Consider the following 17,990-nt stretch of genomic DNA (forward strand, 5'->3'; position numbering starts at 1 on the left):
TTTCATTTACTATAGTAAAAACTTTGAAACTTTGATTAATTACGATAAATCCCGTGGAATTATGTTTTTGATTCCCATTCTTTACATTTTATGATATTTCAAGTTTTAGATTCATAAAAGCTTTAGAGAACATTTTGAAAACCCGACCCCTCCCCTAAAAGAATAATGTACAAGATATGAATTTCAATGTAAAGGTTGTCGCTTGCACCGATTAATAAGCAATATTTATTTTAATGTTTTTAATTTTAATGTTATGCTGATGTAACGTAAGTTTTGTTTATGGGGAAAAATAATATATTATAAAAATTTTGTGTCATTAAGAATCAAAATATCTGCTTCATCAACTTCAGTCAACATGTATTTTTTTTTTTAATTATAAATGTAAATATTGCATTTGAATTAACTACTTTGTATATTTAGATAAAGATGTACAACAAAAACCAGCCCCAACCAACCCCATATCCACCCCTTCCCCTAAAACGTCTAAATAATAATAAAAAAATAATAAAAGTAAATAAGTTGTTAAACTAATGAAAAAACTTTGAAACTTTGATTAAGTATAAGGAAAACATTGAAACTTTAATTAATTATAGTAAAAACTTTGGAACTTTGATTTACTATAGTAAAAACTTTGGAACTTTGATTTATTATAGTGAAAACTTTGGAACTTTGATTAACTATAGTAAAAACTTTGAAACTTTGATTTACTATAGTGAAAACTTTGGAACTTTGATTTACTATAGTAAAAACTTTGGAACTTTGATTTACTATAGTGAAAACTTTGGAACTTTGATTTACTATAGTTAAAACTTTGGAACTTTGATTTACTATAGTGAAAACTTTGGAACTTTGATTTACTATAGTTAAAACTTTGGAACTTTGATTTACTATAGTGAAAACTTTAGAACTTTGATTTACTATAGTTAACTATAGTAAACTATAGTTAACTATAGTTTACTATAGTATTTTTTTGTTAGGGCAGGTTCAAATCCTGGAGGCATTTCATTTCACAGTCTTATAATCCCTATACCGTTCACGGTAGCTCAGTCGGTAGAGCGCTCGCTCCGTGATCGGGAGGTCGTGAGTTCGAATCTCGGCCGCGACTGACCTAAGTCGATAAAAAATGGGTAGCAACTGTAACTCGCCATGCTGCTCGGCACTTTGAAGTGAAAGTTGCGGGTCCCTCGGATGAGATCTTAAAAACCGAGATCCCGTGTCACGGCAGTCGTTGGCACGATAAAGATCCCTCATTGCTCAATGCCCCTGAGTGCCGAGTAAAGGTCAAAATTTGAAGCCCTTCACCGGTATTATGCGACGTCTCTATACGAGTGAAAAATTCTCGAATGGGACATAAAACAACATACAATCAATCAATCAATCAATCAATATAATCCCAATAATTTCAAATCAAAGTAATACATACATGAATCTAATTATTACATGTGCTATGAAATCCCTAAGCTATACTTAGTTTTTCTTTGACTATACAAGCATGTGCTCACAGGCTTACTGTGTGTTTCATTTTTTCTGTGTATCTAATAGTATTATTAATTCTGTGGGCTGCTTGGCTTGCTTGTCTAAACTTAATCATATTTGTCATAATGTGTATACTTTGGCTATCTCATTTTTCATTTTTCTATGTTTTTGTACAGGTTTACCTTACTCGACATAGAATGCCTTGGTGTGATTTGTAACACTTCATGCTATAGGGTTTTCTCTTTAAAATGCCAATGAGGAGGACCAGGTTCAAATCCTGGGGGCATTTCTACATTACAGTATAACTGTATAAATCTTGACTGAGATTCAGCTTCATTACTTAACAGCACATTTTTTTTAAAAATCATATGCAATAGTTTTAGGGGGAAATGCAACGTAAAAATTCATAATCACCACTTTTTTTCAAATGAATCAATAACTCTCACATTTATAATTTATTGATTGATGCCCTCTTGTAAGTTACACATATATTAATATATATATTTTATATGTGAAAATTCCTTTCAAAAGACCACTTGTTACAGCTACTATACATTGGTATCATGAAATACATTGCATTGCTTATTTGAAAAAGAAGCAAATGAACAAATATTTGAGGAAAAAATCATTGCTTTTTTTGTTTTACTTTCAATCATTATCTTTTCTGAAAACTAAGAAGAGGATACTAACACTCAATGTGTATGTAGAGTGCACAAACTAAGAAGTAAAATATTTTATAAAATTACAAACAGGCAGAAAAACAGACATAGGACAATCAGAAAAGCTATTTTGAACTTAAAGCTCAGGTGAGCTTAATATTTGGTCCAAGTAACTTACAATTGGAGGGATGAAAATGGTCACATGACAGGTATTCAACTAATATGACACAGACAAAGTTAAATATGTCAGAAGTGTATTGACAGTCTTTTTACATTTCCACTGTCACACAAAAGAAACATAATTGAAAATTAGTCTCTAAACAGGGTTAACTAAGTAATAAATTAGAAAACTTGGTTGGATACATATTGAATTGTAAATCTCAAACCAGATTAGATGCCAAAGGCATGAAGAATCCCATACTGCTGACTCCTGATCAATTTCTGTAAGTGTTCCAAGGTAGTATTTGCAAGTGGACTTTCAAGTGGTTTTGTGTAGCATTCTAGACTACGTCCATCAACATCTCATCCTCTTCTGAGGACGGTGCGCAATGTCTTTTAGCTCTGTAAAGTACATGTGTTGTTTCTTCAAAATTTGCCCATATTTGCCGCATTCCTGCTATGGCAGAAGATCGGGACTGCACTGAAGATTCTGTCTTGTTTGCATGAAGCGACTTAAGGTGCTCTTTTATTAGGTCTTTCCACCTTTCTGTGGAAAGACCTCTTGAAATGCTTATGTTTATTAGGTCTTTCCACCTTTCTGTGGAAAGACCTCTTGAAATGCTTATGTTTATTAGGTCTTTCCACCTTTCTGTGGAAAGACCTATTGATTTTCTTCTGTTTATTAGGTCTTTCCACCTTTCTGTGGAAAGACCTATTGATTTTCTTCTGTTTATTATTCTTCTTCTTCTTCTTCTTCTTATTATTATTTTTCTTCCGCTGATTTTTTGTTTCGACATTTATCGAAAAGATTTTTTTTTCATCGTAAAGGTCATAAAAAGTTATGAACAAATTTGACCCAACGCGTATAACCTATGACCTCTTTCGTAGTTATTGCCCCTTTCGCTAGAAACCTTGTTATCGCTACTCCTCTGAAACCGTAAACCATAGAGGTACGAAACCTTCACCAATGTCTTCGACTAATTGAGGAGACTCTTCAATCTATTCATTACGAAAGGATTCGTTGAGCCCTTTTATGAGTTGTTGCCCCTGAAAGTTTTTGAAGTTTACAAATAATGAAAAATTTTCAAAACGATAAGTCGTAGAGACATGAAACTAACTGCATTAGATTCCTTAACCCTAGACCTTGAAGTTTATGTCAAGGTCAAAGGTCAAGGTCATTCCAAATAAAAGAAATAAAGCTCTTTTTATAGCTCTTTTGTCTTTCAACATATACAGTATATCTTTGCATCTTTAATATGTACTTTTAAAACTATTTCAAAGATTTCAATCTTGTCCCCTTAGCTTAACCCTTTTAAAAGTTATTGCCCCTTGTGCGAAAAACCTTGTTATCGCTACTCCTCTGAAACCGTAAACCGCAGAGACACGAAACCTTCACTAATGTATTCAGTGTCTTTAGACACAACTTCAATCTATTCAGTGCGAAAGTATCCGATGACCCCTTATATGAGTTATCGCCCTTTAACGTCTTTGCGCTTACTAGTAAACCTTATAACTTTAAAGCTAAAAGTGGTAGAAGCATGGGGTTAATTGTAATGTGACCCTTGGCCTTTGACCTTGAATATTTGTTCAAGGTCAAAGGTCAAGGTCATTTCAAAATTTTTAATTTTTCATTTTTTCCATCTCTCAAGCCATTTCTGGTTTCTTTTGTATAAAAATAAAGAGTAGAGAGTTAAATATGAAGAATATATGAAATTTAAAGGTGGAAAGACCTCTAATTGTTCGAGAACAATTAGTCTACTAGTTATTATTATTATTCTTCTTCCGCTGATTTTTTGTTTCGATGTTTATCGAAAAAATTATTCGTTGACCGTAAAGGTCATAAAAAGTTAGGAACAAATTTGACCAAACGCGTATAACCTATGACCCGTTTTGCAGTTATTGCCCCTTTCGATAGAAACCTTGTTATCGCTACTCCTGCGAAAGCGTAAACCGTAGAGGTACGGAACCTTCACCAATATCTTCGACTAATTGAGGGGACTCTTCAATCTTTTAATTGCGAAAGTATTCGTCAACCCCTTTTATGAGTTATTGCCCCTGTAAGTTTTTGATGTTTACAAATAATTAAAAATTTTCAAAACGATAAGTCGTAGAGACATGAAACCAACTGGATAAGATTCTTTGACCTCAGACCTTGAAATTTATGTCAAGGTCAAAGGTCAAGGTCATTCTAAATATAAGAAATTAAGCTCTTTTTATAGCTCTTTTGTCTTTCAACATATACTATATATCTTTGCATCATTAATATGTCCTCTGAAAACTATTTCAAAGATTTCATACATGTCCCCTAAGATTTACCCCTTTAAAAGTTATTGCCCTTTTTACTGAAAACCTTGTTATCGCTACTCCTCCGAAACCGTAAACCGTAGAGACACAAAACCTTCACCAATGTCTTCAGGGTCTTTAGACACAACTTCAATCTATTCAGTGCGAAAGTATCCGATGACCCCTTATAAGAGTTATCCCCCTTTAACGTCTCTGCGCTTACTATTAAACCTTATAACTTTAAAAGTAAAAGTCATAGAAGCATGGGGTCAAGTGCAATGTGACCCTTGACCTTTGACCTTGAATATTTGTTCAAGGTCATAGGTCAAGGTCATCTCAAAATTTTTTTAATTTTCATTTTTTCTATCTTTCAAGCCATTTATGGATTCTTTTTGTATAAAAATTAACTTCAGAGAGTAAAATATGAAAAATATATGAAATTTAAAGAAGGTGGAAAGACCTCTAATTGTTCGAGAACAATTAGTCTACTAGTTATTATTATTATTATTATTATTCTTTTTCTTCCCGGACTTTTGAAACCACAAGACTTATCGAAAAACTTTATTGTTCATGATACTGGATATTAAAAGTTATTCCGAAAAACGACCCAACGTGTTTGACCTATGACCTCTTACAAAGTTATTGCCCCTTTCGCAAGAATAGCTTGTTATCGCTACTCCTTCGAAACCGTAAATCGTAGAGATACAGAACCTTCACCAATGTCTTTGACTACTTGAGAGGACTTTTCAATCTATTCATTGCGAAATGATTTGTCGACCCCTTCAATGAGTTATTGCCCCTGAAAGTTTTTGAAGTTTACAAATAATGAAAATTTTTCAAAACGATAAGTCGTAGAGACATGGAACCAACTGCATTAGATTCTTTGACCTCAGACCTTGAAATTTTTGTAAAGGTCAAAGGTCAAGGTCATTCAAAATTTGAGAAATTAAGCTCTTTTTATAGCTCTTTTGTCTTTCATTATATACTAAATCTCTTTGCATCTTTAATATGTACTCTTCAAACTATTTCAAAGATTTCATACTTGTCCCCTAAGATTTACCCTTTTAAAAGTTATTGCCCCTTTCATTGAAAACCTTGTTATCGTTACTACTCCGAAACCGTAAACCGAAGAGACACGAAACCTTCACTAATGTCTTCAGGGCCTTTAGACACAACTTCAATCTATTCAGTGCGAAAGGATCCGATGACCCCTTATATGAGTTATTGCCCTTTAACATCTTTGCTCTTACTATTCAACCTTATAACTTTGAAACTAAAAGTCGTAGAAGCATGGGGTCAAGTGCAATGTGACCCTTGACTTATGAACTTAAATAATTGTTCAAGGTCAAAGGTCAAGGTCATTTATTTTTTTTTTTAATTTCATTTTTTCCATCTCTCAAGCCATTTCTTGTTTCTTTTGTATAAAAATAAACAATAGAGAGTTAAATATGAAAAATATATGAAATTTAAAGAAGGTGGAAAGACCTCTAATTGTTCGAGAACAATTAGTCTACTAGTTATTATTAGGTCTTTCCACCTTTCTGTGGAAAGACCTATTGATTTTCTTCTGTTTATTATTATTATTATTATTATTATTATTATTATTATTATTCTTCCGCTGATTTTTTGTTTCGATGTTTATCGAAAAGATTATTCGTTGACCGTAAAGGTCATAAAAAGTTAGGAACAAATTTGACCCAACGCGTATAACCTATGACCCCTTTCGCAGTTATTGCCCCTTTTGATAGAAACCTTGTTATCGCTACTCCTCCGAAACCATAAACCGTAGAGGTACGGAACCTTCACAAATGACTTCGACTAATTGAGGGGACTCTTCAATCTTTTCATTGCGAAAGTATTCGTCAACCCCTTTTATGAGTTATTGCCCCTGAAAGTTTTTGATGTTTACAAATAATTAAAAATTTTCAAAACAATAAGTTATAGAGACATGGGACCAACTGAATAAGATTCAATGACCTTTGACCATATAATATATGCAAAGGTCAAAGGTCAAGGTCATTCAAAATATAAGAAATTAAGCTCTTTTTATATCTCTTTTGTCTTTCAACATATACTAAATATCTTTGCATCATTAATATGTCCTCTTAAAACTATTTAAAAGATTTCGTACTTGTCCCCTAAGATTTACCCCTTTAAAAGTTATTGCCCCTTTTACTGAAAACCTTGTTATCGCTACTCCTCCGAAACCGTAAACCGTAGAGACACAAAACCTTCACTAATGTCTTCAGGGTCTTTAGACACAACTTCAATCTATTCAGTGCGAAAGTATCCATTGACCCCTTATATGAGTTATTGCCCTTTAATGTATTTGCGCTTACTATTAAACCTTATAACTTCAAAACTAAAAGGCATAGAAGCATGGGGTCAAGTGCAATGTGACCCTTGACCTTTGACCTTGAAAATTTGTTCAAGGTCAAAGGTCAAGGTCATTTCAAATTTGTTAAATTTTTCATTTTTTCTATCTTTCAAGCCATTTATGGATTCTTTTGGTATAAAAATTAACTTTATAGAGTAAAATGTGAAAAATATATGAAATTTAAAGAAGGTGGAAAGACCTCTAATTGTTCGAGAACAATTAGTTTACTAGTTATTATTATTTTTCTTCCCGGACTTTTGAAACCGCAAGACTTATCGAACAACTTTATAGTTCATGATACTGGATATTAAAAGTTATTCCGAAAAACGACCCCCCATGTTTGAACTTTGACCTCTTACGAAGTTATTGCCCCTTTCGCAAGAATAGCTTGTTATCGCTACTCCTTCGAAACCGTAAACCATAGAGGTACGAAACCTTCACCAATGTCTTCGACTCATTGAGGGGACTCTTCAATCTATTCATTGCGAAAGAATTCGTTGACCACTTCAACGAGTTATTGCCCCTGAAAGTTTTTGATGTTCAAGAAAAATTAAAAATTTTCAAAACTATAAGTCGTAGAGACACGAAACCAACTGCATTGAATTCTTTGACCTTTGACCTTGAAATTTATGTCAAGGTCAAAGGTCAAGGTCATTCAAACTATGAGATATTTATAACTCTCTTGTCCCTCAACATATACTATATGTCTTTGCATCTTTAATATGTCCTTCTAAAACTGTTTCAAACATTTCATTCTTGTCCCCTAAGCTTAACCCCTTTGAAAGTTATTGCCCCTTGTGCGAAAAACCTTGTTATCGCTACTCCTCTGAAACCGTAGACCGTAGAGACATCAAACCTTCACTAATTTCTTTAGGGTCTTTAAACACAACTTCAATCTATTCAGTGCGAAAGGATCTGATGACCCCTTATATGAGTTATCGCCCTTTAATGTCTTTGCGCTTAATAGTAAGACCTTATAACTTTAAAAGTATAAGTCCTAGAAGCATGAAACCAATTGCAATGTGATTCTTGACCTTTAATGTGTGGTAAAGGTCAAAGGTCAAGGTCATTTCAAAATTTTTCATTTTTTTTTATTTTTCAAGCCATTTCTGGATTCTTTTTGTATTAAAATTAACTTTAAAGAGTAAAATACAAAAATTAAAGAAATTTAAAGAAGGTGGAAAGACCTCTAATTGTTCGAGAACAATTAGTCTACTAGTTTCTTTTACAAAATACTCCATTTGAAGATCTGCAGGAATGTTTTTGTCCATTTTGCCTTTCTTGTTAACAAAGAGTATATAGAAAGTTTCTTTCAATCGGCAGTCTTCTGGTCGAGCAGTGAAGTTTGCGTAAAAAGGAATAAAGTATCTCTAATGCATATTTGGACTGGTTGTTGTTCCCTTTTACTTCACACATGATGTACTTTATTAGTAGTCGCCCGCGTGGCGCAGTGGTTAGAGCGTCTGCTCTAGAGTCGCGAGGTAAGGAGTTGATCCTTACGTCGCGGGTTCGAATCCCACTGTGGGACGTGGAGACCGGTCCTTCGGATGAGACCGTATAAACCGAGGTCCCGTGTCGCAGTAGGTGTTGGCACGAAAAAGACCCCTTACTGCTCAATGGCCGTAAATGCCGAGCATAGGACAAAATTTGCAGCTCTCCACCTGCAAGTGGTGGCGTCACCATATGAGTGAAAAATTCTCGAGAAGGACATAAACAACAAACAAACAACACAAAACTTTATTAGTGAGATTTGGAATCTTAATAAGATTTAAACATTGATATAATAATCCAATTTCTAAAACAGTTTTTTCATAGCCGAACACACAATGATCTCTATTCTCTGGAACATACAGAGAAACATGCACTGGAACATTCAGGATTAACTTTCTTCCATCTGGAAGCATACATGTAATTTGTTTAAGTTGTTTTGTTTTGTTAAATTCATATTGAAAGAAGTTGTATCTATCTACAAATTCTCTAAGGGAACTGACAACAAGTTTCTCTTTTCTTCTGCTCCTGAAGAAATGTATACTGCCGCAAAGGCTCTGTTTGGTTGTGAGTTAATCTCTTCCATTTCAAAGAATGCATAACAGCCTTAACCATATACCCAGAAATGAAAAAGTCTGCAAGTTCTTTGCAGTCATTATAATGGTTCTTGAAGTCATCCCCATTTGCTTTTGTGCGTCCCAATGTGATTTTCTCGGCATTTAATGTTCCCAAAGCAGTTCCACTTTTCCTGTAGAGAATCTTGTAGAAAAGAGTCAAAATTGACTTTTGCAGATGGAAAAATTCAAACGTGATTGGTGAAAGATGTTCAAATCTCTCCCTTGGTGTGATCGATGCTGCACGTAGTCTCTTGGCACCAGAAAATCTCTCTTGGGTAACTTGATCTCCCTTTATATTATTGAAACATTGCTTTTCCCACACATATTTTTCAGATGAAAGTCCAAATGCACATTTCAAAAGTCCTTGATGTGTTCTTTCACCTAACCAGGGAACACATAGTTGCTCTTGATTGATTAAGTGAAGTTCTGAAAAAAAAATAGAGGCGTCATTTTATTCTTAGAATATTGACAGCATTTCACTTAAAAACTGCCAATATTCTCTGGGAGTGTTCACGGATAATTTCAGTTTTTTTTATCATATACCCAACCAAACAGAAACAAAAGTAATTATAAATTAAACAAATTACAACAATTAAGCTGCCCTTAGCGCTGTTCCACAACATAAAAGAAGATATATCTTTACTGAAGCAGGGTAATTTAAATTACTCATTATAATGAATGTTACAATGTTCATGAGGTTCTCCTTCTAAAAGGTGGGCCGATGAAGAGAAAAATTATGTATCAATTATTTGAAGAAAAAAATCCCAGTTCATCCCATTTCCGATGAATATTGGAAAAACTGTGCCCATGAAATGAATAAAGACTTGGGCACAAACCGAACTGGTGAGATTGAAATGTACGTATATTTGTACTATCATCATGATCATGTTATTAATTGTATATGTAGATATATATGTACTAACATTTAAAAATGTATATATATGGGAATTTCAGATTCATGGTACCAAAAAAAAACATTTATCAAATTCAGATTTTACCTCCTCTATCTTACGTTTTTTGCACTTCATCATGAAATCAATCTATTTTGACAGTAGCATCATATAAAAGATTTTTCTGGAGATTTCCTACCTCTGACACTGTATATGTGTCTGAAACAGAAATTGAAATTTTGGCTCTGCCATTAGAACAACACACAGACCAGTACTGCCAGACTGACCTATCATTTCTAGTAATGAGGTACTTGATAGAGGTCTGATATGTTGTGAATATATTTATATATCGAAAGACTATAACAATGAGAGAAAAAGTGAGCAAGCTCACATACCCCACGCTCCCCCAAAACTCGACAATGCAACACGTAATGAATAGCACAGTGCATTTTAAATACACAGTATAATTCAAAAAGGGGCATTACTTGCAAAACATCATCACATCAAAACTTCTTGCATATAAGGAGATTCAAATCTTTGTATGATACAAATTAAATTGGGCTGAATTTTCTAGATAAATAATGGAATCAAAATTTCTTGGTAATATTCAAATCTATACATTATGTTTGAAATACCTACAAAGTTTCAGGAAAATCAGTGCAGGAGTTATGCTGACAAACTGTTATTTAAATTCCTCAGTGATTTCGATTCGTTAATAAGTGAAAGTCCGTGTCCAACACATGACAATTTACACATTTAAATAATTGATGGAAACAAAATTATGATGTAGTGAATTTGTTTATATACTGAACTTAGGAAATTATTTAAAGCAAAGCACCAATTTGAGGGAGGGGGGGGGGGGGAGAACTATCCAAGATTTTGTGTGTGTGTGTTTAATCATAAATATTTTGATCTCAAAATCAATAGGGTTTTTTTAAGGTCATAAAATATTTCACATAAAATGTCATTACAAAAGCTGATTCCAGTTGATTTCCTTATTACCTAGCTGGAAAGTTTCTTCAATAATAGGGAAAACTCTTAGGGCAAAAATAAAGGAATCGGAATTTCCTGGTAATATGCACATCTACACACTGTGTACTAAATATCTGCAAAGTTTGACCAAATTCTGTGCAGCGGTTTAAGAAGAGTTGCACTGACAAACTGTTCATCTCTATATTCAAGATATGGCCAAAAAGCTAAGTTGAAAAGTGCCGAAATTCCCAGAAAAATAATGGAATCGGAATTTCCTGGTAATATGCACATCTACACACTGTGTACTATATATATCTGCAAAATTTGACCAAATTCTGTGCATCGGTTTAAAGTTGCACTAACAAACTGTTCATCTCTATATTCAAGATATGGCCAAAAATCTAAGTTGACAAACTAATTCAGAGAATTTGTGTCCCCCGCTTAGGGAAAAAAGAAGACCATGCGCAGTTCGGGGGGGGGGGGTCACACTGCCCCCTGTATTTTTAGAATTATTAAATGTATACATGTATATTGAAGCAAATTTAAAAAAAAGCCAATATGGATATAAAGATTTGATTGCTTATTCTTTAATATGTGTATAGAAAATTCTTTTTAATATACTATATACAGAATATTTATCACACTGTAATAATGATTTTATGAGTTTGTACACGCCATACATCGTAACTTTTTTCATTTCACATGTTGAATAGTATCATTTAGTAAATCCTTAAAAAAATAAAAAAAAAAAAAAAGAGAGAGAGAGAGAATTGTCCGGGGATTGTACCCGGTCCTCTCGCTTGCTAAGCGAGCAACATACCACTAGACCACGGAGGTACTTGGTTATACTACATATTAAATACAAGCATTAAGTCACATATAATGTTTATATTCACGTTTGATATTATCAAAATTTTACACAATAAATGTCTAATTTAGCCTTTACTGAACAGTTCTAATAGATGTAATTAGAATATAAAGTCCGCCGACAACCTGTATTATACATAATAACTCGACATGCCCTATGCTAAAAATTGTGCCAAGCGACTTTAAATACAATACCGGTAAATTAAAAAAAAAAAAACGGGGCGGGACACTTTGAGAGGGGCAAGAGAGGCCATAGGGCCTTATAAATTTAATATAATAAATTATAAATTTATAAATTATAAATATAAATTTATAAATTATAAATTTATAAATTATATGGGTTAATTATATGGGTTATATTAATTATTATATTAACTATTATATTATTATATTTAACTATTAACTAATTATTATATTAATTTATTATTATATTATATATATTATATTAATTATATGGGTTATATTATTATAAATTATATGGGTTAAATTATATGGGTTATAAATTTCATTGCAAAAGCTTCTTGAGATATCTCCGGAAACGAAAGTGTTGCACAGAGACGGAATTTATGAATTTACGACCTTGAACTTTGACCTCCAAATCAAAATGGGTCTTCCTTAGGCCATAGGGAGTTGCTATGCAAATTTCATTGCAAAAGCTCAAAGAATTCGCGAGATATCGCGCGGAAACGAAAGTGTTAAAACTGACAGAATTTATGACCTTGACCTCAAAACTAATAGGGTTCTTTAGGCCATAGGGAGTTGCTATGCAAAATTTGATTGCGAGAGCTCAAAGGGTTCTCGAGATATCGAGCGGAAACGAAAGTGTTACAGACAGACAGAAATACAGACGGACGGACAGACCCAAATTAATATCCCCCACTTTCAGTGAAAGCGGGGGACAAAAAGTACCGAAATTCCTAGAAAAAAAATGGAATCGGAATTTCCTGGTAATATGCACATCTACACATTGTGTCCTAATTATCTGCAAAGTTTGACGAAAATTCTGCGCAGCGGTTTAAGAGGAGTTGCGCTGACAAACTGTTCATCTCTATATTCAAGATATTGCCAAAAATCTAAGTTGAAAAGTGCCGAAATTAAGGAATCGAAATTTCCTGGTAATATGCACATCTACACATTGTGTCCTAAATATCTGCAAAGTTTGACGAAATTCTGTGCAGCGGTTTTTGAGGAGTTGCGCTGACAGTAAAATAGGACTGACGGACTGACACACTGACTGACTGACGGACAGACGGGTCAAAAACATTATACCTCAAGCACCTTATTGCGTGTGGTATAAAAATACTATCGTAAACTATAGTGAAATATAGTTTACTATAGTTAATCAAATTTCCAGTTTTCAGTATAATTAATCAAAGTTCCAAAGTTTTCACTATAGTAAATCAAAGTTTCAAAGTTTTTACTATATTAAATCAAAGTTTCAAAGTTTTTACTATAGCCAATCAGTGTTTCAAAGTTTTCATTATACTTTATCAAAGTTTTCACGATAGTTTATCAACTTATTAAAGTATTTAAATAATATTTTGCTTATTTTGCCGTTTTTAGGGGGTGGAGGTAGGGTAAGGTTGAGGCTGGGAGTTTTTATACAAGTTAATTTAAATTTACAAATTAGTTAATTCAAATCCAATATTTACATTTATGAATAAAAAAAAAAACACTTGAACACTGAAGTTGATGGAGCAGGTATTTTGGTTCTAAATGACACAAATTTTATTTTGTAGTATATTATTTTCCTTTCGCCATAAGAAAAATTACACTACATTTGCACTAAATTATATACATTTAAATAAACGTTGCTCATCTATCGGCGCGAGAGACAACCTTACATTAAAATTCATTTCTTGTACATAAATTTTTAAGGGGAGTGGTCGGGTTAATAAAAAATTCTCTGAAGCTTTTATGAATTCTGACCATGAAATATCATCAAATGTCAACAATGGGAATGGGAATCTAAGTATTGGGAATCAAAAACATAATTCCACGGGTTTAACTATAGTAAAATAAATTATCAAAGTTTTTACTAATAGTAAATCAAAGTTTCGAAGTTTTTGCTATAGTAAATCAAAGTTCCAAAGTTTTTACTATAGTAAATCGAAGTTCCAAAGTTTTAATCAAAGTTCCAAAGTTTTTACTTTGATACTATACTTAATTATACTAAACAATAGTTAACTATAGTTTACTATAATATTTTTTTGTAAAGGAAAAGTGTAGGAGGAGTAGCGTTTTGAAAGTATTTCAACAAAATTTTATTTTTAGTAACCATGGCAACACCGTTCATCGGAATCCAAAACTGAACTGGTAAAGAGAATTATGTCTCTTAGTGTAGTCTTTTTGTGTGCCAAGTTATACTAAAATAGGACCAAAACTGTAGGAGGAGTGGCATTTTGAAAGTATTTCAAGGAAATTTCAACATAATTTTCAAGCATTTTAACATAAATTGAAGAAAAATATAACTTGCACGCTATTGCTATTCCGAAATATCTGACGTTTTCCTGGCTTTTATTTTAAGATTTAGTACAGAGTGTATTTTAAATGTCGTGAAAACATCAGAACCGGCGCCATTACGAAAACTGGAAATTTCGCCTTCTCCAACCGGAGTTGATTTTCGATACTTGCGAACCGAATTAAATGCCGTACTCACAATTTATCAATAGCACATTGCTTCTAGTACTCACCAATATCAATGAAAAGAAAACACCACTCCACATTACGATACAGGACTTGCAAGATTTTAAAATGCACAAAATGAAAAATCTCGACACTCAAATAAAATGTTTTCATCGGAGTGTATATTTTATAAACGGATCATAAAAACGATGTTGATGAGGACTAAAAGTATTGTACTATTAATAAGTTGTGAGTTTGACATTTAATTCGGTTCGCTAGTATCGAAAATCAACCCGAGAATGCCGCCTCCGCTTAGAGGCGGCGAATTCCAAGTTTCCGTAATGGCGCCGGTTCTGATGTTTTCCTGGCATGTAAAAATAATATCAAGCCAGGAAAATGTCAGATATTTCGGACTACTTGCACGCAAGAGTAAAAATAATGTCTATATATAATATGGATGTTCAAATAATGTTTGTATGTACTATTCCAAGTCTTGACTTAATCAGGGAGACAGGCTCACACGTGTTGTGATACCGAGCGTTAGGTAGGGATCGATTAACACTCGAAATGTGACATTTACTCGTTGGATCAAGCTTGTATAAAGCTACAAAAGTGTAGAGAAGGTTTTCTTAATGCTATCTGTGTAATTGATTTGCATATGAACCAGCAAGAAAAGGCCAAACTCCTCCAAAGTTGAGTGTGTTTATGTTATTTTACCTTACTAGCCGCCATCTTGGATTCTACATATAGCGTTGCCATTGGACAGGCCTTCGTGCTTGCACTCGGCACTAGGGTAATGCATATGTCACCCCTTATTTAGATTATGTTAAAAGTATATGCACTTCTTAAGTGTAGGCACCTTAAGAGGAGGTGTTGGGTTATGTTTATTGTTTAGTTTGGATAATGATTTTAAAATTCTCCACCATTTTCAAAATGGGGGAGAAACAAATGTTCTATCAACCAAATTTGGATTGCTAGTAATAATTAAATCTATACATGTACTCTCTGTTTTAAAATTGGTTGGACAATTAATTAAATTTTTTAAGTTTAGTTTTTGTAGCATTATTTTGAAACTAGTACTTTGATTTGACAAAACATTAACATTAAAATCACCTACTAAGAATATTAGGAGATTACATTCAAGTGCCTTGTCCAAATTTAAGCAAAATAAGTCCCAATAGCTAGCCAATGAAGATGGAGGTCTATATAGTACAGCTAATAAGTTTTTTGTTGTTTTCATCATGTATGACCAGAGGATTTCTAGTCCATCAATTAACAAATCATTTCGAATATGGAAAGCTAATTGGTCCGAAATGTACATAGCAACACCACCGCCATGTCTATTTCTATCTTTACGAATAGGTGGATGAAACCCTTCTATTGAAATGCTTTCATTACTTATGGTATTAATCTAAATGTGTTTCACTAAGAGTAATAATATTATACGTCGCTAATTCTGAAGTAATATCTAATTTTGGCAGCATGCTACAAACATTGTTATGGACTATACTTCAAGGTTTACTAGCATGACTACTTTTAGTAAAACTAGGGCCAGGATTGGTCTCTATACAATAGGGCTTATCTCATAAGGATAAACCAGGTTATTTAGTGCAGTAATTACTTGTGTATAATTTTCTAATGGACAAAGGGCAGTAACTCTTAACATTAAGTCAATCGTAGTTTCCCCGTCGTGTTCCCCTTTGTCAATGTAGTGATCATGCGCAAACACGACTTTTATTTGGTGAGCATGCGCGTTCAACTCTTCCTTTTTCTTCATCAACCCTTGAGCAAGAGACACGAATTTTTTTGGTCTCCGATAAAAATCTGTTTAAATCGGCAATCCATCATTATCATCGGTTGAAAAAGTTTGAAAGATGTTGCGGGCTCCCAGAAAATCAAAGTCTAAGAGTCCATATGCTCGTCTTAGCGCCCCAGCTGCGGCATCCATCTCCACTTCGGTCACGACCACGCCAGAACCCCGGGCGGCCATTACACTGACCAATGGTACCCTTGTTACATCATTATAGGGCTGTCACGGTTCCAAAATTTTTCGGGTCGGGTCGGTTCTGTAAATTTTCGGTTCGGTTTCGGGTTTTTCGGGTCGGGTATTTACATCTATTTTAAACCTTGCATTGAAAACTAGTCTTAACCATGCGAACGTCTAGACATCGGTGATTTGGCCTACTATTAGCCACAACCTGACCATTCCTGCTTGTTCTGATAATTATCTAATACTTCCGTGACAAGTGTTTTGCACAGGTGCTCGAGGACAGGACCCCCCCCCCCCCCGATATAGACCCCCTGGCCTGTTCGACTTTTTTGTCATGAATTATATATGGATGACTCATTTATGATGTAATCTCTATATAATCAATTCGGAAAATTGACTTAAACAAACATTTTATAAAAATTACTACCTATATATATAAATTAACAAGGTTGCCAACTTCGTCTGCAAACCGAGAGGGACTGCCGAGGATTTTTGTTGAACTGTCTCATAATTCTACACATAGCCCTAAAATCAATAACTCATGTCGTAGGTTAAATATTCTTTTCATTAACCACCAACTCTCATAAAGGTTTAGGCACTTCAACAGTCGTTTCGGCCAATTTTCCACAAGGATGTTAGCGTTTTTAAACTGATCAAAGCTTATTCAACGTAAGTGATGAGGATACGACTTTCTACCCAAATACACAGTTCTGCAGAAAGTCTGAAACACTGTTTTGAAATAAGCATTTGAAGAAATTTGGTTGAGATACACTTTAAACATATATTTTAAATGTATTGGAAGCATAGAGTTCTAAACCACTAATGTAAATGAAATGTTTCTAATTATTTTTCAACTACCTGATTTGCAGGTTTCGTTTTGAGAGTTATGCTCCTTTTAAAAATGCAATTTATTTAAATACATTCTTTTCTCTAGATATTTCGCATAAAATCTAGAAAATGTTAGAACAAATATTTATTTGAGTAAAAATTCGTACCAAAAAACAAGAATGTGTCCAGAGTTTATACCTTGCACTCATATTTGGTTATATGGAGGAAATGGGTAATAGTCCTCTCCTCATTACTTCCGTTGAATAAGCTTTGACGAAGTTGGCAACCTTGTTGATTTTTATATAGAGAGTGGGGTAGATTTTATAAAATGTTTGTTTTAGGTAATTTTTCGAATTGTTGGTATAGATTATATCACAAATATGTCAATGAAAGATAATTTATGAGAGAAAAGTCGAAAAGGCCCGGGGGTCTATATCGATTGGGGGGGGGGGGGGGTCCTGTCCTCAAGCACCTGTGGTGTTTTGTCATGGAATGAAGTAGATTTCAGTTGTGATGTTTATTTATCACTGTTATCGTCATCATTCCTTTGATTTCGACGCCATTTTTGTATTAAACAGACTCTAATATATAAACCAGACCCGAACCAAAATCCGGAAAAATGGAACCGGAACCGAATCGAACAACTTGGACCCCGGTTCTCGGTTATTTCGGGTACCCGTGACAGCCCTATTAACATCAACCTTCCCGACGGTGACTCTTCCGCCAGTTTCCAGCTTAACCAGTTTTGCTACTAGTAGC

At 33.8% G+C, this 17,990-nt stretch overlaps 1 pseudogene; it reads right to left on the minus strand.

The window, feature by feature from the left end:
* Nucleotides 1-2,525: 2,525 nt before the first annotated feature.
* LOC133188728 (uncharacterized) lies at nucleotides 2,526-9,404 on the minus strand (annotated as a pseudogene).
* Nucleotides 9,405-17,990: the final 8,586 nt, after the last annotated feature.

This window comes from Saccostrea echinata, unplaced genomic scaffold (assembly GCF_033153115.1).
Source record: "Saccostrea echinata isolate AGI-Se365-2 ecotype Australia unplaced genomic scaffold, CSIRO_AGI_Sech_v1 ptg000016l, whole genome shotgun sequence".
NCBI lineage: Eukaryota > Metazoa > Mollusca > Bivalvia > Ostreida > Ostreidae > Saccostrea > Saccostrea echinata.